The sequence below is a fragment of the Cetorhinus maximus genome, unplaced genomic scaffold (genome assembly GCF_964194155.1).
Source record: "Cetorhinus maximus unplaced genomic scaffold, sCetMax3.hap1.1 HAP1_SCAFFOLD_680, whole genome shotgun sequence".
In the NCBI taxonomy this organism is placed as follows: domain Eukaryota; kingdom Metazoa; phylum Chordata; class Chondrichthyes; order Lamniformes; family Cetorhinidae; genus Cetorhinus; species Cetorhinus maximus.
In genome coordinates, this window is record NW_027596622.1 from 61,332 (window position 1) to 80,030 (window position 18,699).

Sequence of the window (18,699 nt, forward strand, 5' to 3'; positions counted from 1 at the left end):
AACAGTGAAATGGGTCGCCAATTTCTAATTTCCTCCCTTTCCCCCTTGTGCTTGTAGATGAGGGTGATGATGCCTTTCCTCATGGATTCTGACATACTACCGGCCAGGAGCATACTCTCGTACACTCGTAGCAGGTCTGGGCCGATCAAGTCCCACAGAGCCGAATACAACTCCGCCGGCAAGCCGTCGCTTCCGGGGGTTTTACTCTTCTCGAAGGACTCGAGGGCCTTAGTCAGTTCCTCAGGAGTTAGCGGTTTGTCCAGGCTCTCCCGCGTACTGTGGTCTAAGACCTCCGTGATAGAGGACAGGAAGGACTGGGAGGCCGTGCTGTCCGTGGGCTTCACGTCATACAGTCCGGCATAAAAGGATTTGCTGATCCTCAGAATGTCGGACCGTGATGACTTTACTGAGCCGTCTTCTTCCTTCAGGCTGCTGATCACAGAGCGCTCTCTGTGTACCTTTTGGAAGAAGAAACGTGAGCACGTCTCATCCTGCTCCACGGAGCGGACTCTGGAACGGAAGATGATCTTGGAGGCCTCCGAGGCAAAGTGCGAGGCTTGCTGGCCCTTCACCTCTTGGAGCTCCTCCTTGACATCGACCCCCATCGACTGCAGCCGGAGCAGATTCTGCATCTTTTCCTGGAGTCGGGACATTTCCCTCTGTTCCTTTCTAGCTTTCTGGGTGCCTTTGAGGATGAAGAACCTCTTGATGCTTCCCTTGATCACTTCCCACCAGTGTGTCAGGGACTCAAAGAGGGGTTTCACGGTTCTCCAACCTTTGTAATCCCTCTTGAGCTCCTCAATGTTCTCTGGGGTCAGCAGTTGCACATTTAGCTTCCATGCCCCCCTGCCCACCCTCAGGTCTTCCTCCAAGTGGCAGTCCGCCAGTAGGAGGCAGTGGTCAGAGAAGAACACCGGCTTGACCTCGGTGGATCTGACTGTGAATGCACGGGACACAAACAGGAAGTCTATCCTGGAACGAATGGACCCGTCTGGCCGCGACCAGGTGTATCTACGCTGCGCTCCGTCTGCAGGGTTGCTGAAGACGTCGTGCAGCTTGGCATCCTTAACTGTTTCCATCAGGGATCTGGACGTAGCGTCCAATCTGCTGCCGGCCCTGCCGGCGAGTGTTGGGTGAGAGTGCGTGTTTTTTGTGTGTAGCTGCTGCGGGTGAGTGAGTGAGTGAGAGAGAGAGAGAGAGAGAGAGAGAAAGAAAGAAAGTTGGATTTTGGAACATGTACATGTTGAGAAGTAGAGAAAGCAGATGTTTGTAAGAAAACTATTTTTAGCATTGAAAATCCCCTGGAAAGGGGAGGGTGCACCGTTCCCAGAGATACTGCAATACCGGGTCGATGCGTGGAGTGGACGGAGCAAGCCCCTATTCCATCTCCCTGCTCCAAAAATCAATTTAATATATGGTCCCCAGATAAGGGACGTATCAGATATTAAACTGATAAGAACAGATTTTTTTTTTTTTTTTTTGTAAAAATATACTTTATTCATAAAATATCTTCAATCACATTCAAAACCATTTCAAAAACAACATTACAAGGGTACAATCCAGGTTACACTTTTACAAAATGTATCACCAGGTGCATCAGTACAAACAATATTACAGTCATTTACAGCCTTTCATTTTGATCTGTACAGCCCGAGGGGCTCTAAACAGTTCCCAGTCTCTCGGTGCGCTGTGGTAGAAAGGTCTTAGACAGCGACCCTTCCCCATTGCGCCTTTGCGGCAGCTGCCCCAAGCTTTAGTGCGTCCCTCAGCACGTAGTCCTGGACTTTGGATTGTGCCAGTCCACAACAATCGGTCGGGGACAACTCTTTGTGCTGGAAGACCAACAAGTTTCGGGCAGACCAAAGCGCCTCTTTCACCGAGTTGATGATCCTCCAGCTGCAGTCGATGTTTGTCTCGGTGTGTGTCCCTGGGAACAGCCCGTAGAGCACAGAGTCCTGTGTCACAGAACTGCTCGGGATGAACCTCGACAGCAACCACTGCATCTCTCTCCAGACTTTCTTTGCAAAGGCACAATCCACAAGGAGGTGGACAACGGTCTCTTCCCCACCACAGCCACCTCGAGGGCAACGTGCAGAGGGGGTGAGCTTCCTGGCGTGTAGGAAGGATCTGACGGGGAGGGCCTTTCTCACCACCAGCCAAGCTACGTCTTGGTGCTTGTTGGAAAGTTCTGGCGATGAGGCATTCTGCCAAATGACTTTGACAGTCTGCTCGGGGAACCATCCCACAGGGTCCACCCTCTCCTTTTCCCTCAGGGCCTCTAGGACGTTACGTGCTGACCACTGCCTGATGGACTTGTGGTCAAAGGTGTTTTTCTGCATAAATTTTTCCACCAGGGACAGGTGGTACGGCACGGTCCAACTACTTGGAGCGTTCCGCGGCAGCGTGGCCAGACCCATCCTTCGCAACACCGGGGACAGGTAGAACCTCAGCACGTAGTGACACTTGGTGTTTGCGTACTGAGGGTCTACGCACCGCTTGATGCAGCCGCACACAAAGGTGGCCATCAGTATGAGGGCGATGTTGGGCACGTTTTTTCCCCCTTTATCTAGAGGCTTGTACATCGCGTCCCTGCGGACCCGATCCATTTTCGACCTCCAGATAAAGCGGAAGATGGCTCGAGTGATCGCCGTCGCGCAGGAGTCTGGAATGGGCCAGACCTGCGCCACGTACAGCAACAGCGAGAGTACCTCACACCTGATGACCAGGTTCTTACCCGCAATGGAGAGGGAGCGTCGATCCCACATGCCCAGTTTCCTCTTCACCATAGCCACTCGCTCCTTCCAGTTTCTAACGCATGCCCCGGTCCCTCCGAACCATATCCCCAGCACCTTCAGGCCGTCAGCCCTGACAGTGAAGGGGACAAAGGATCGGTCAGCCCAGTTCCCAAAGAACATGGCCTCGCTCTTCCCACGATTTACCTTGGCTCCCGAGGCCAGTTCGAACTGGTCGCAGACGTGCATCAGTCTGCGCACCGACAGCGGATCCGAGCAGAAGACGGCGACGTCGTCCATGTACAGGGAGGCTTTTACCTGAGTGCCTCCACTGCCTGGGATCGTCACTCCTCTTATGCCCGGATCCTTCCTGATGGACTCGGCAAAGGGTTCTATGCAACACACGAAAAGGACAGGCGAGAGAGGACAGCCCTGCCTGACTCCAGATTTAATCGGAAAGCTATCCGTTTCCCATCCATTGATTGAGACTGCGCTACTGATGTTAGTGTAGAGCAGTTGGATCCAATTTCGAATTCCCTCCCCAAAGCCCATTTTGGAGAGCACATCCCCCATGTAGGTGTGCGATATTCTGTCAAAGGCCTTCTCCTGATCCAAGCTGATGAGGCAGGTATCCACACCCCTGTCCTGTACATAGGCAATCGTATCCCTGAGCAGCGCCAGGCTGTCAGAGATCTTCCTGCCTGGCACAGAGCAGGTCTGGTCAGGGTGAATCACCAATTCCAGAGCGGATTTGACCCGGTTGGCGATGACCTTGGACAGAATCTTATAGTCCATATTCAACAGTGAAATGGGTCGCCAATTTCTAATTTCCTCCCTTTCCCCCTTCTGCTTGTAGATGAGGGTGATGATGCCTTTCCTCATGGATTCTGACATGCTGCCGGCCAGGAGCATACTCTCGTACACTTCTAGCAGGTCTGGGCCGATCAAGTCCCACAGAGCCGAATACAACTCCGCCGGCAGGCCGTCGCTTCCGGGGGTTTTACTCTTCTCGAAGGACTCGAGGGCCTTAGTCAGTTCGTCAGGAGTTAGCGGTTTGTCTAGGCTCTCCCGCGTACTGTGGTCTAGGACCTCCGTGATAGAGGACAGGAAGGACTGGGAGGCCGTGCTGTCCGTGGGCTTCACGTCATACAGTCCGGCATAAAAGGATTTGCTGATCCTCAGAATGTCGGACCGTGATGACTTTACTGAGCCGTCTTCTTCCTTCAGGCTGCTGATCACAGAGCGCTCTCTGTGTACCTTTTGGAAGAAGAAACGTGAGCACGTCTCATCCTGCTCCACGGAGCGGACTCTGGAACGGAAGATGATCTTGGAGGCCTCCGAGGCAAAGTGCGAGGCTTGCTGGCCCTTCACCTCTTGGAGCTCCTCCTTGACATCGACCCCCATCGACTGCAGCCGGAGCAGATTCTGCATCTTTTCCTGGAGTCGGGACATTTCCCTCTGTTCCTTTCTAGCTTTCTGGGTGCCTTTGAGGATGAAAAACCTCTTGATGCTTCCCTTGATCACTTCCCACCAGTGTGTCAGGGACTCAAAGAGGGGTTTCACGGTTCTCCAACCTTTGTAATCCCTCTTGAGCTCCTCAATGTTCTCTGGGGTCAGCAGTTGCACATTTAGCTTCCATGCCCCCCTGCCCACCCTCAGGTCTTCCTCCAAGTGGCAGTCCGCCAGTAGGAGGCAGTGGTCAGAGAAGAACACCGGCTTGACCTCGGTGGATCTGACTGTGAATGCACGGGACACAAACAGGAAGTCTATCCTGGAACGAATGGACCCGTCTGGCCGCGACCAGGTGTATCTACGCTGCGCTCCGTCTGCAGGGTTGCTGAAGACGTCGTGCAGCTTGGCATCCTTAACTGTTTCCATCAGGGATCTGGACGTAGCGTCCAATCTGCTTCCGGCCCTGCCGGATCGTCCAGCCGCATCGATGATGCAGTTGAAGTCCCCGCCCAGAATGACCGGCCTGGAGGTCGCCAGCAGCAGTGGGAGCTGCTGAAAAACCTCCAGCCGCTCAGCCCCTTGTGCCGGGCCGTACACGTTAATTAACCGGAGTGGAGCGTTCTTGTACATTACGTCTGCTACCAGGAGTCGCCCGCCCACCACCTCCTTGACCTCGGAGACGGTGAAGTTGCCTCCCCGCAGCAGAATACCCAGGCCGGAGGAACGAGAGTCGTTTCCGCCCGACCAGATCGATGGCCCGTGGGACCACCATCGTGACCATTGCCTGTAGGAGCTGAGGTGCGGTATCGCACACTCCTGCAGAAACAACAGGTCAGCTTTGACCTTGGCTAGGTAGTCCAAGGTCGCAACACATCGCGTAGTAGATTTAATGCTACGCACATTTATGGATACAATCTTTAAACCCATATTAAAGCATTTATTCTCCTACCAAACCCACTGTCTCTGAGAGTCCCAGACCTTTAGTCTGCTCCTTCATACCCGTAGTGAGCTCAAATTCCTTCACTTTGGATGGGCTGAGGTAGATCTCCTTGGCCGTGTTCTGCTCCAGTGGCATCTGGAGGTTCACGTAGCGAGCGGATTTTGAGATGACCTTTGCTGGAGAAGCTTCTCCAAAACTCACCCCCTCTGGGGTGTTGCTGTTCCCGGCTTCCTGGAGCTGGGGTGCGATGATTGCCTCACTGCTCCCAGATTCCAGGGGCTGTGGTGCACTGGCCTCCTCAGGTTGCAGGCAAAGTTGGGGTGCGCTGGTCTCCTTGTTGTCTCCAATTTTCTGGAGCTCGGGTGTCTCGTCCTCCAACGCCCTGGAGCTTTGCCGCCTCTTCTGTCGGTGCCGCTCTGGCACTTCATCATCCGAAGAGCTGCTGCCCTTGTCATCCGTGTCGGATGGGAGACGCCTCTTGCCGCTTCTCTGGGAAACGCCTTTGCTTCTTCTTCGCTCCCTCTTACTTTTCTTGTTCTTCACCGTCCGCCACTCCCCCTGCTGCTTTTCCACTGCTGCCTCCTCCTCCATTGATTCGCTGTCCTGAGGACTGGAAGGTTCAGGGGGTAGTGCTGTTGATTGGCTCTCTGTTGCCTCAATCTCTTTCTCCACCTTGTCTCTCTCTGTGTCCTCCTTTGTCCCGTTGAGCTCCCTGGGGGCCTTGGTGGTTGGAGTGACACGAAACATTTCTTCTGCTTCCCCGTGGTCGGCTTTGGCTGCCTGTGCGTAAGTACGGCAGCGTTTGGGGCAGGTCCTGTAGAGGTGACTTGCCTCGCCACACAGGTTGCAGCACTTGGCCTGTTTGCAGTCTTTTGTCTGGTGCCCTTCCTGTTTGCAGATCTTGCAGAGGGAGGCGCTGCAGTTGGCCGCCACATGACCAGCCTTGCCGCATGAGCGACAATGCTTGGGTTGCCCAGCGTAGACCAGGTAGCCACGGTTTCCCCCGATAGCGAAACTGGAAGGAGGGTGGAAAATGGCTCCCTTACCATCGGTCTTTAGCGTGACCTTAAACAGGCGTTTGCCTGTCCAGATCCCCAAGTCGTCTCGAATCTCGGTGCCGCTCCCCACCTTATCGAAGTACCTGGTGAGGAAGGTGACCACGTCGGCGACAGGGACGAAGGGGTTGTACACATGCACCATCACCTCACGTTCCCGTTGCAACGGCAGAGAAAAGTGCGGCTCCGCCGTCAGGATCTTCATCTCCGGCAGGTCTCTCTTCTCCTCGAACACCCTCAGGAGCCGGACGCAGTCTGCCACTTGCTTGAACGTCACGTCGAAATAACCACCTTTGCGGGAGTCGTGCAGGGTGAAGATCTCCGTAGCTTGGAAGCCGCACGCCTTCAACAGGATCCTCCTGGTGAAGAAGCCCCGATCCATAGGTGATCCTCCTTCGTCGCTGTGGTTCACCGTGACTCGGACGGTGATAGGTAACCCACGGTATGGATTTCGATTGCGATTGGTTATAGCCCTTCCATCCCGACCTTGCCTTGGTAGGACCATGGTGTCGCCCCTGCAACACTTGATCTTAGCCAAAAGGCCGAGAAGCGATTCCATTTGCCTTCCTTGTTACCTGCTGTACCTGCATACTAGCTTTCAGCGATTCGTGCGCGAGGACACCCAGATCCCTCTGTGCTGAAGCATTTCTGAAGTTTCTCTCCATTTGAATAATAAGTCGCCTTTTTATTCTTCTGACCAAAATGGATAACCGCACACTTATTAAACTTATTTAACTTAGTTAAACTCCATCTGCCAAATTTTGGCCCGTTCACCTAACCTGTCCATATCCATTTGTAAATTTCTTATTTCTTCATTGCAACTTACTTTCCCACCTATTTTGGTGTCATCTGCAAATTTAGCTATAGTACCTTCTACTCCTGAATCCAAGTAAATAGTTGGGGCCCGAGGACCGAACCCTGTGGCACCCCACTAGTTACAGCTTGGCATCCACACAAGACCCATTTATCTTGACTCTCTGCTTTCTGTTGGTTAGCCAATCCTCTATCCAAGCTAATATATTACCCTTAGCTGCGTGTGATCTTATCTTGTGTATTAATCTTTTGTGCGGCACCTTATCAAATGCCTTCTGGAAGTCCAGACATACTACATCTACAGGATCCCCGTTATCCACTTTGCTTGTCACATCTTCAAAGAACTCTAGCAAATTAGTCAAACACGATTTACTCTTCGTAAAGCCATGCCGACTCTGAGGGATTGCATTTTGACTTGCATTTTAGGAAGGTAGTGGAGGCATTGGAGAGAGTGCAGAAGAGGTTTACGAGTTTGGTTCCAGGGGCGAGGAAGTTGAGTTATGAAGTAAGATTGGAGAAGTTGGGACTGTATTCCTTGGGGAAAAGAAGTCTGAGAGGAGACTTGATAGAGGTATTGAAAATCATGAGGGGTCTGGAGAGAGTAGATAGGGAGAAACTGTTTGCACCGGGGCAAGGATCGAGAAGGAGAGGGCACAGGTTTAAAGTAACTGGCAAAAGAAGCAAAAGCGATAGGAGCAGCGAGCGGTCAGGGTCTGGAATGCACCACCTGATAGCGCGGCGGAGGCAGGTTCAATTGAAGAGGGAATGAGATGATTATTTGAAAAGAAAGCATGTGCCGGGTTACGTGGAGAAGGCAGGAGAAAGGCACGAGGTGAAATGTTCACCGGGAGAGCTGGTGCAGGCACGACGGGCGGAATGGGCTCCTTGTGCAATGTAAGGATTGTGTGAATGTGGATGTAGAGGTTTCGGAGTAGCTGTGTAAAGTGTGTGAGCTTTGAGGTGTGAGTTTTGATTGTTGCTGTGTCAGCAGCAGCAGCGGCAGCGGCAGCAGAGAGCTGGTTTAAAATGTTGTGAGGCGAAAGGTGCAGCTGAGAGAGTGTTTGAGAGGTGTATTTGCAAGTGAAAGCTGTTTTTGTATAAGTGAGGTAGAGTGTTTGTGAGATGAGAGTGCTGTCTGTGAGTGTTGGGTGAGCGTGCGTGTTTTTTGTGTGTAGCTGCTGCGGGTGAGTGAGTGAGAGAGAGAGAGAGAGAGAGAGAGAGAGAAAGAAAGAAAGTTGGATAAAAACAAAAAGCTAAAAGCTACTGCGGATGCTGGAAATCCAAAACAAAATAAAAACAGAATTACCTGGAAAAACTCAGCAAGTCTGGCAGCATCGGCGGAGAAGAAACCAGTCAACGTTTCGAGCCCTCATGGCCCTTCAGCAGAACTGAAGCATAGTTTCAACAAGGGAGAAATATAAATTGGTTTAAGGTGGGTGGGGGGGGAAGAGACACATTGAGGGTGTAGTGTGAGCAGATAATCAAAAGATGTCAGAGACAAAAGGGTCAAAGAGGTGTTGAAGGTGGTGGTCTTTGTCTGAGAAAAGTGCTAATTAAGAATGCAAGACAGGATATTCAAAGTACAGCTCTAGTGGGGGTGGGGTGGAAAGACTAAAGACCTTTAGTCTTTCCACCCCACCCCCACTAGAGCTGTACTTTGAATATCCTGTCTTGCATTCTTAATTAGCACTTTTCTCAGACAAAGACCACCACCTTCAACACCTCTTTGACCCTTTTGTCTCTGACATCTTTTGATTATCTGCTCACACCACACCCTCAATGTGTCTCTTCCCCCCCACCCACCTTAAACCAATTTATATTTCTCCCTTGTTGAAACTATGCTTCAGTTCTGCTGAAGGGCCATGAGGGCTCGAAACGTTGACTGATTTCTTCTCCGCCGATGCTGCCAGACTTGCTGAGTTTTTCCAAAGAAAGTTGGATTTTGGAACATGTACATGTTGAGAAGTAAAGAAAGCAGATGTTTGTAAGAAAACTATTTTTAGCATTGAAAATCCCCTGGAAAGGGGAGGGTGCACCGTTCCCAGAGATACTGCAATACCGGGTCGATGCGTGGAGTGGACGGAGCAAGCCCCTATTCCATCTCCCTGCTCCAAAAATCAATTTAATATATGGTCCCCAGATAAGGGACGTATCAGATATTAAACTGATAAGAACAGATTTTTTTTTTTTTTTTTTTTTTGTAAAAATATACTTTATTCATAAAAATCTTCAATCACATTCAAAACCATTTCAAAAACAACATTACAAGGGTACAATCCAGGTTAAACTTTTACAAAATGTATCACCAGGTGCATCAGTACAAACAATATTACAGTCATTTACAGCCTTTCATTTTGATCTGTACAGCCCGAGGGGCTCTAAACAGTTCCCAGTCTCTCGGTGCGCTGTGGTAGAAAGGTCTTAGACAGCGACCCTTCCCCATTGCGCCTTTGCGGCAGCTGCCCCAAGCTTTAGTGCGTCCCTCAGCACGTAGTCCTGGACTTTGGATTGTGCCAGTCCGCAACAATCGGTCGGGGACAACTCTTTGTGCTGGAAGACGAACAAGTTTCGGGCAGACCAAAGCGCCTCTTTCACCGAGTTGATGATCCTCCAGCTGCAGTTGATGTTTGTCTCGGTGTGTGTCCCTGGGAACAGCCCGTAGAGCACAGAGTCCTGTGTCACAGAACTGCTCGGGATGAACCTCGACAGCAACCACTGCATCTCTCTCCAGACTTTCTTTGCAAAGGCACAATCCACAAGGAGGTGAACAACGGTCTCTTCCCCACCACAGCCACCTCGAGGGCATCGTGCAGAGGGGGTGAGACTCCTGGCGTGTAGGAAGGATCTGACGGGGAGGGCCTTTCTCACCACCAGCCAAGCTACGTCTTGGTGCTTGTTGGAAAGTTCTGGCGATGAGGCATTCTGCCAAATGACTTTGACAGTCTGCTCGGGGAACCATCCCACAGGGTCCACCCTCTCCTTATCCCTCAGGGCCTCTAGGACGTTACGTGCTGACCACTGCCTGATGGACTTGTGGTCAAAGGTGTTTTTCTGCATAAATTTTTCCACCAGGGACAGGTGGTACGGCACGGTCCAACTACTTGGAGCGTTCCGCGGCAGCGTGGCCAGACCCATCCTTCGCAACACCGGGGACAGGTAGAACCTCAGCACGTAGTGACACTTGGTGTTTGCGTACTGAGGGTCTACGCACCGCTTGATGCAGCCACACACAAAGGTGGCCATCAGTATGAGGGCGATGTTGGGCACGTTTTTTCCCCCTTTATCTAGAGGCTTGTACATCGCGTCCCTGCAGACACGATCCATTTTCGACCTCCAGATAAAGCGGAAGATGGCTCGAGTGATCGCCATCGCGCAGGAGTGTGGAATGGGCCAGACCTGCGCCACGTACAGCAACAGCGAGAGTACCTCACACCTGATGACCAGGTTCTTACCCGCAATGGAGAGGGAGCGTCGCTCCCACATGCCCAGTTTCCTTTTCACCATAGCCACTCGCTCCTTCCAGTTTCTAACGCATGCCCCGGTCCCTCCGAACCATATCCCCAGCACCTTCAGGCCGTCAGCCCTGACAGTGAAGGGGACAAAGGATCGGTCAGCCCAGTTCCCAAAGAACGTGGCCTCGCTCTTCCCACGATTTACCTTGGCTCCCGAGGCCAGTTCGAACTGGTCGCAGACGTGCATCAGTCTGCGCACCGACAGCGGATCCGAGCAGAAGACGGCGACGTCGTCCATGTACAGGGAGGCTTTTACCTGAGTGCCTCCACTGCCTGGGATCGTCACTCCTCTTATGCCCGGATCCTTCCTGATGGACTCGGCAAAGGGTTCTATGCAGCACACAAAAAGGACAGGCGAGAGAGGGCAGCCCTGCCTGACTCCAGATTTAATCGGAAAGCTATCTGTTTCCCACCCATTGATTGAGACTGCGCTACTGATGTTAGTGTAGAGCAGTTGGATCCAATTTCGAATTCCCTCCCCAAAGCCCATTTTGGAGAGCACATCCCCCATGTAGGTGTGCGATATTCTGTCAAAGGCCTTCTCCTGATCCAAGCTGATGAGGCAGGTATCCACACCCCTGTCCTGTACATAGGCAATCGTATCCCTGAGCAGCGCCAGGCTGTCAGAGATCTTCCTGCCTGGCACAGAGCAGGTCTGGTCAGGGTGAATCACCAATTCCAGAGCGGATTTGACCCGGTTGGCGATGACCTTGGACAGAATCTTATAGTCCATATTCAACAGTGAAATGGGTCGCCAATTTCTAATTTCCTCCCTTTCCCCCTTGTGCTTGTAGATGAGGGTGATGATGCCTTTCCTCATGGATTCTGACATGCTGCCGGCCAGGAGCATACTCTCGTACACTTCTAGCAGGTCTGGGCCGATCAAGTCCCACAGAGCCGAATACAACTCCGCCGGCAGGCCGTCGCTTCCGGGGGTTTTACTCTTCTCGAAGGACTCGAGGGCCTTAGTCAGTTCGTCAGGAGTTAGCGGTTTGTCTAGGCTCTCCCGCGTACTGTGGTCTAGGACCTCCGTGATAGAGGACAGGAAGGACTGGGAGGCCGTGCTGTCCGTGGGCTTCACGTCATACAGTCCGGCATAAAAGGATTTGCTGATCCTCAGAATGTCGGACCGTGATGACTTTACTGAGCCGTCTTCTTCCTTCAGGCTGCTGATCACAGAGCGCTCTCTGTGTACCTTTTGGAAGAAGAAACGTGAGCACGTCTCATCCTGCTCCACGGAGCGGACTCTGGAACGGAAGATGATCTTGGAGGCCTCCGAGGCAAAGTGCGAGGCTTGCTGGCCCTTCACCTCTTGGAGCTCCTCCTTGACATCGACCCCCATCGACTGCAGCCGGAGCAGATTCTGCATCTTTTCCTGGAGTCGGGACATTTCCCTCTGTTCCTTTCTAGCTTTCTGGGTGCCTTTGAGGATGAAAAACCTCTTGATGCTTCCCTTGATCACTTCCCACCAGTGTGTCAGGGACTCAAAGAGGGGTTTCACGGTTCTCCAACCTTTGTAATCCCTCTTGAGCTCCTCAATGTTCTCTGGGGTCAGCAGTTGCACATTTAGCTTCCATGCCCCCCTGCCCACCCTCAGGTCTTCCTCCAAGTGGCAGTCCGCCAGTAGGAGGCAGTGGTCAGAGAAGAACACCGGCTTGACCTCGGTGGATCTGACTGTGAATGCACGGGACACAAACAGGAAGTCTATCCTGGAACGAATGGACCCGTCTGGCCGCGACCAGGTGTATCTACGCTGCGCTCCGTCTGCAGGGTTGCTGAAGACGTCGTGCAGCTTGGCATCCTTAACTGTTTCCATCAGGGATCTGGACGTAGCGTCCAATCTGCTTCCGGCCCTGCTGGATCGTCCAGCCGCATCGATGATGCAGTTGAAGTCCCCGCCCAGAATGACCGGCCTGGAGGTCGCCAGCAGCAGTGGGAGCTGCTGAAAAACCTCCAGCCGCTCAGCCCCTTGTGCCGGGCCGTACACGTTTATTAACCGGAGTGGAGCGTTCTTGTACATTACGTCTGCTACCAGGAGTCGCCCGCCCACCACCTCCTTGACCTCGGAGACGGTGAAGTTGCCTCCCCGCAGCAGAATACCCAGGCCGGAGGAACGAGAGTCGTTTCCGCCCGACCAGATCGATGGCCCGTGGGACCACCATCGTGACCATTGCCTGTAGGAGCTGAGGTGCGGTATCGCACACTCCTGCAGAAACAACAGGTCAGCTTTGACCTTGGCTAGGTAGTCCAAGGTCGCAACACATCGCGTAGTAGATTTAATGCTACGCACATTTATGGATACAATCTTTAAACCCATATTAAAGCATTTATTCTCCTACCAATCCCACTGTCTCTGAGAGTCCCAGACCTTTAGTCTGCTCCTTCATACCCGTAGTGAGCTCAAATTCCTTCACTTTGGATGGGCTGAGGTAGATCTCCTTGGCCGTGTTCTGCTCCAGTGGCATCTGGAGGTTCACGTAGTGAGCGGATTTTGAGATGACCTTTGCTGGAGAAGCTTCTCCAAAACTCACCCCCTCTGGGGGGTTGCTGTTCCCGGCTTCCTGGAGCTGGGGTGCGATGATTGCCTCACTGCTCCCAGATTCCAGGGGCTGTGGTGCACTGGCCTCCTCAGGTTGCAGGCCAAGTTGGGGTGCGCTGGTCTCCTTGTTGTCTCCAATTTTCTGGAGCTCGGGTGTCTCGTCCTCCAACGCCCTGGAGCTTTGCCGCCTCTTCTGTCGGTGCCGCTCTGGCACTTCCTCATCCGAAGAGCTGCTGCCCTTGTCATCCGTGTCAGATGGGAGACGCCTCTTGCCGCTTCTCTGGGAAACGCCTTTGCTTCTTCTTCGCTCCCTCTTACTTTTCTTGTTCTTCACCGTCCGCCACTCCCCCTGCTGCTTTTCCACTGCTGCCTCCTCCTCCATTGATTCGCTGTCCTGAGGGCTGGAAGGTTCAGGGGGTAGTGCTGTTGATTGGCTCTCTGTTGCCTCAATCTCTTTCTCCACCTTGTCTCTCTCTGTGTCCTCCTTTGTCCCGTTGAGCTCCCTGGGGGCCTTGGTGGTTGGAGTGACACGGAACATTTCTTCTGCTTCCCCCTGGTCGGCTTTGGCTGCCTGTGCGTAAGTACGGCAGCGTTTGGGGCAGGTCCTGTAGAGGTGACTTGCCTCGCCACACAGGTTGCAGCACTTGGCCTGTTTGCAGTCTTTTGTCTGGTGCCCTTCCTGTTTGCAGATCTTGCAGAGGGAGGCGCTGCAGTTGGCCGCCACATGGCCAGCCTTGCCGCATGAGCGACAATGCTTGGGTTGCCCAGCGTAGACCAGGTAGCCACGGTTTCCCCCGATTGCGAAACTGGAAGGAGGGTGGAAAATGACTCCCTTACCATCGGTCTTTAGCGTGACCTTAAACAGGCGTTTGCCTGTCCAGATCCCCAAGTCGTCTCGAATCTCGGTGCCGCTCCCCACCTTATCGAAGTACCTGGTGAGGAAGGTGACCACGTCGGCGACAGGGACGAAGGGGTTGTACACATGCACCATCACCTCACGTTCCCGTTGCAACGGCAGAGAAAAGTGCGGCTCCGCCGTCAGGATCTTCATCTCCGGCAGGTCTCTCTTCTCCTCGAACACCCTCAGGAGTCGGACGCAGTCTGCCACTTGCTTGAACGTGACGTCGAAATAACCACCTTTGCGGGAGTCGTGCAGGGTGAAGATCTCCGTAGCTTGGAAGCCGCACGCCTTCAACAGGATCCTCCTGGTGAAGAAGCCCCGATCCATAGGTGATCCTCCTTCGCTGTGGTTCACCGTGACTCGGACGGTGATAGGTAACCCACGGTATGGATTTCGATTGCGATTGGTTATAGCCCTTCCATCCCGACCTTGCCTTGGTAGGACCATGGTGTCGCCCCTGCAACACTTGATCTTAGCCAAAAGGCCGAGAAGCGATTCCATTTGCCTTCCTTGTTACCTGCTGTACCTGCATACTAGCTTTCAGCGATTCGTGCGCGAGGACACCCAGATCCCTCTGTGCTGAAGCATTTCTGAAGTTTCTCTCCATTTGAATAATAAGTCGCCTTTTTATTCTTCTGACCAAAATGGATAACCGCACACTTATTAAACTTATTTAACTTAGTTAAACTCCATCTGCCAAATTTTGGCCCGTTCACCTAACCTGTCCATATCCATTTGTAAATTTCTTATTTCTTCATTGCAACTTACTTTCCCACCTATTTTGGTGTCATCTGCAAATTTAGCTATAGTACCTTCTACTCCTGAATCCAAGTAAATAGTTGGGGCCCGAGGACCGAACCCTGTGGCACCCCACTAGTTACAGCTTGGCATCCACAAAAGACCCATTTATCTTGACTCTCTGCTTTCTGTTGGTTAGCCAATCCTCTATCCAAGCTAATATATTACCCTTAGCTGCGTGTGATCTTATCTTGTGTATTAATCTTTTGTGCGGCACCTTATCAAATGCCTTCTGGAAGTCCAGACATACTACATCTACAGGATCCCCGTTATCCACTTTGCTTGTCACATCTTCAAAGAACTCTAGCAAATTAGTCAAACACGATTTACTCTTCGTAAAGCCATGCCGACTCTGAGGGATTGCATTTTGACTTGCATTTTAGGAAGGTAGTGGAGGCATTGGAGAGAGTGCAGAAGAGGTTTACGAGTTTGGTTCCAGGGGCGAGGAAGTTGAGTTATGAAGTAAGATTGGAGAAGTTGGGACTGTATTCCTTGGGGAAAAGAAGTCTGAGAGGAGACTTGATAGAGGTATTGAAAATCATGAGGGGTCTGGAGAGAGTAGATAGGGAGAAACTGTTTGCACCGGGGCAAGGATCGAGAAGGAGAGGGCACAGGTTTAAAGTAACTGGCAAAAGAAGCAAAAGCGATAGGAGCAGCGAGCGGTCAGGGTCTGGAATGCACCACCTGATAGCGCGGCGGAGGCAGGTTCAATTGAAGAGGGAATGAGATGATTATTTGAAAAGAAAGCATGTGCCGGGTTACGTGGAGAAGGCAGGAGAAAGGCACGAGGTGAAATGTTCACCGGGAGAGCTGGTGCAGGCACGACGGGCGGAATGGGCTCCTTGTGCAATGTAAGGATTGTGTGAATGTGGATGTAGAGGTTTCGGAGTAGCTGTGTAAAGTGTGTGAGCTTTGAGGTGTGAGTTTTGATTGTTGCTGTGTCAGCAGCAGCAGCGGCAGCGGCAGCAGAGAGCTGGTTTAAAATGTTGTGAGGCGAAAGGTGCAGCTGAGAGAGTGTTTGAGAGGTGTATTTGCAAGTGAAAGCTGTTTTTGTATAAGTGAGGTAGAGTGTTTGTGAGATGAGAGTGCTGTCTGTGAGTGTTGGGTGAGCGTGCGTGTTTTTTGTGTGTAGCTGCTGCGGGTGAGTGAGTGAGAGAGAGAGAGAGAGAGAGAGAGAAAGAAAGAAAGTTGGATAAAAACAAAAAGCTAAAAGCTACTGCGGATGCTGGAAATCCAAAACAAAATAAAAACAGAATTACCTGGAAAAACTCAGCAAGTCTGGCAGCATCGGCGGAGAAGAAACCAGTCAACGTTTCGAGCCCTCATGGCCCTTCAGCAGAACTGAAGCATAGTTTCAACAAGGGAGAAATATAAATTGGTTTAAGGTGGGTGGGGGGGGAAGAGACACATTGAGGGTGTGGTGTGAGCAGATAATCAAAAGATGTCAGAGACAAAAGGGTCAAAGAGGTGTTGAAGGTGGTGGTCTTTGTCTGAGAAAAGTGCTAATTAAGAATGCAAGACAGGATATTCAAAGTACAGCTCTAGTGGGGGTGGGGTGGAAAGACTAAAGACCTTTAGTCTTTCCACCCCACCCCCACTAGAGCTGTACTTTGAATATCCTGTCTTGCATTCTTAATTAGCACTTTTCTCAGACAAAGACCACCACCTTCAACACCTCTTTGACCCTTTTGTCTCTGACATCTTTTGATTATCTGCTCACACCACACCCTCAATGTGTCTCTTCCCCCCCACCCACCTTAAACCAATTTATATTTCTCCCTTGTTGAAACTATGCTTCAGTTCTGCTGAAGGGCCATGAGGGCTCGAAACGTTGACTGATTTCTTCTCCGCCGATGCTGCCAGACTTGCTGAGTTTTTCCAAAGAAAGTTGGATTTTGGAACATGTACATGTTGAGAAGTAAAGAAAGCAGATGTTTGTAAGAAAACTATTTTTAGCATTGAAAATCCCCTGGAAAGGGGAGGGTGCACCGTTCCCAGAGATACTGCAATACCGGGTCGATGCGTGGAGTGGACGGAGCAAGCCCCTATTCCATCTCCCTGCTCCAAAAATCAATTTAATATATGGTCCCCAGATAAGGGACGTATCAGATATTAAACTGATAAGAACAGATTTTTTTTTTTTTTTTTTTTTGTAAAAATATACTTTATTCATAAAAATCTTCAATCACATTCAAAACCATTTCAAAAACAACATTACAAGGGTACAATCCAGGTTAAACTTTTACAAAATGTATCACCAGGTGCATCAGTACAAACAATATTACAGTCATTTACAGCCTTTCATTTTGATCTGTACAGCCCGAGGGGCTCTAAACAGTTCCCAGTCTCTCGGTGCGCTGTGGTAGAAAGGTCTTAGACAGCGACCCTTCCCCATTGCGCCTTTGCGGCAGCTGCCCCAAGCTTTAGTGCGTCCCTCAGCACGTAGTCCTGGACTTTGGATTGTGCCAGTCCGCAACAATCGGTCGGGGACAACTCTTTGTGCTGGAAGACGAACAAGTTTCGGGCAGACCAAAGCGCCTCTTTCACCGAGTTGATGATCCTCCAGCTGCAGTTGATGTTTGTCTCGGTGTGTGTCCCTGGGAACAGCCCGTAGAGCACAGAGTCCTGTGTCACAGAACTGCTCGGGATGAACCTCGACAGCAACCACTGCATCTCTCTCCAGACTTTCTTTGCAAAGGCACAATCCACAAGGAGGTGAACAACGGTCTCTTCCCCACCACAGCCACCTCGAGGGCATCGTGCAGAGGGGGTGAGACTCCTGGCGTGTAGGAAGGATCTGACGGGGAGGGCCTTTCTCACCACCAGCCAAGCTACGTCTTGGTGCTTGTTGGAAAGTTCTGGCGATGAGGCATTCTGCCAAATGACTTTGACAGTCTGCTCGGGGAACCATCCCACAGGGTCCACCCTCTCCTTATCCCTCAGGGCCTCTAGGACGTTACGTGCTGACCACTGCCTGATGGACTTGTGGTCAAAGGTGTTTTTCTGCATAAATTTTTCCACCAGGGACAGGTGGTACGGCACGGTCCAACTACTTGGAGCGTTCCGCGGCAGCGTGGCCAGACCCATCCTTCGCAACACCGGGGACAGGTAGAACCTCAGCACGTAGTGACACTTGGTGTTTGCGTACTGAGGGTCTACGCACCGCTTGATGCAGCCACACACAAAGGTGGCCATCAGTATGAGGGCGATGTTGGGCACGTTTTTTCCCCCTTTATCTAGAGGCTTGTACATCGCGTCCCTGCAGACACGATCCATTTTCGACCTCCAGATAAAGCGGAAGATGGCTCGAGTGATCGCCATCGCGCAGGAGTGTGGAATGGGCCAGACCTGCGCCACGTACAGCAACAGCGAGAGTACCTCACACCTGATGACCAGGTTCTTACCCGCAATGGAGAGGGAGCGTCGCTCCCACATGCCCAGTTTCCTTTTCACCATAGCCACTCGCTCCTTCCAGTTTCTAACGCATGCCCCGGTCCCTCCGAACCATATCCCCAGCACCTTCAGGCCGTCAGCCCTGACAGTGAAGGGGACAAAGGATCGGTCAGCCCAGTTCCCAAAGAACGTGGCCTCGCTCTTCCCACGATTTACCTTGGCTCCCGAGGCCAGTTCGAACTGGTCGCAGACGTGCATCAGTCTGCGCACCGACAGCGGATCCGAGCAGAAGACGGCGACGTCGTCCATGTACAGGGAGGCTTTTACCTGAGTGCCTCCACTGCCTGGGATCGTCACTCCTCTTATGCCCGGATCCTTCCTGATGGACTCGGCAAAGGGTTCTATGCAGCACACAAAAAGGACAGGCGAGAGAGGGCAGCCCTGCCTGACTCCAGATTTAATCGGAAAGCTATCTGTTTCCCACCCATTGATTGAGACTGCGCTACTGATGTTAGTGTAGAGCAGTTGGATCCAATTTCGAATTCCCTCCCCAAAGCCCATTTT

At 51.9% G+C, this 18,699-nt stretch overlaps 2 non-coding genes and 1 pseudogene across 2 annotated transcripts; all 3 read right to left on the reverse strand.

The window, feature by feature from the left end:
* Positions 1 to 1,310: 1,310 nt before the first annotated feature.
* On the reverse strand, positions 1,311 to 1,491 carry LOC144674493 (U2 spliceosomal RNA; annotated as a pseudogene).
* Positions 1,492 to 9,017: 7,526 nt separating this feature from the next.
* LOC144674498 (U2 spliceosomal RNA) lies at positions 9,018 to 9,202 on the reverse strand. Its single transcript, XR_013574569.1, has one exon. It is a non-coding gene; the product is annotated as a U2 spliceosomal RNA (small nuclear RNA).
* A 7,518-nt stretch (positions 9,203 to 16,720) lies between these two features.
* LOC144674497 (U2 spliceosomal RNA) lies at positions 16,721 to 16,904 on the reverse strand. The gene has a single exon (XR_013574568.1). It is a non-coding gene; the product is annotated as a U2 spliceosomal RNA (small nuclear RNA).
* Between the last annotated feature and the right edge of the window lie 1,795 nt (positions 16,905 to 18,699).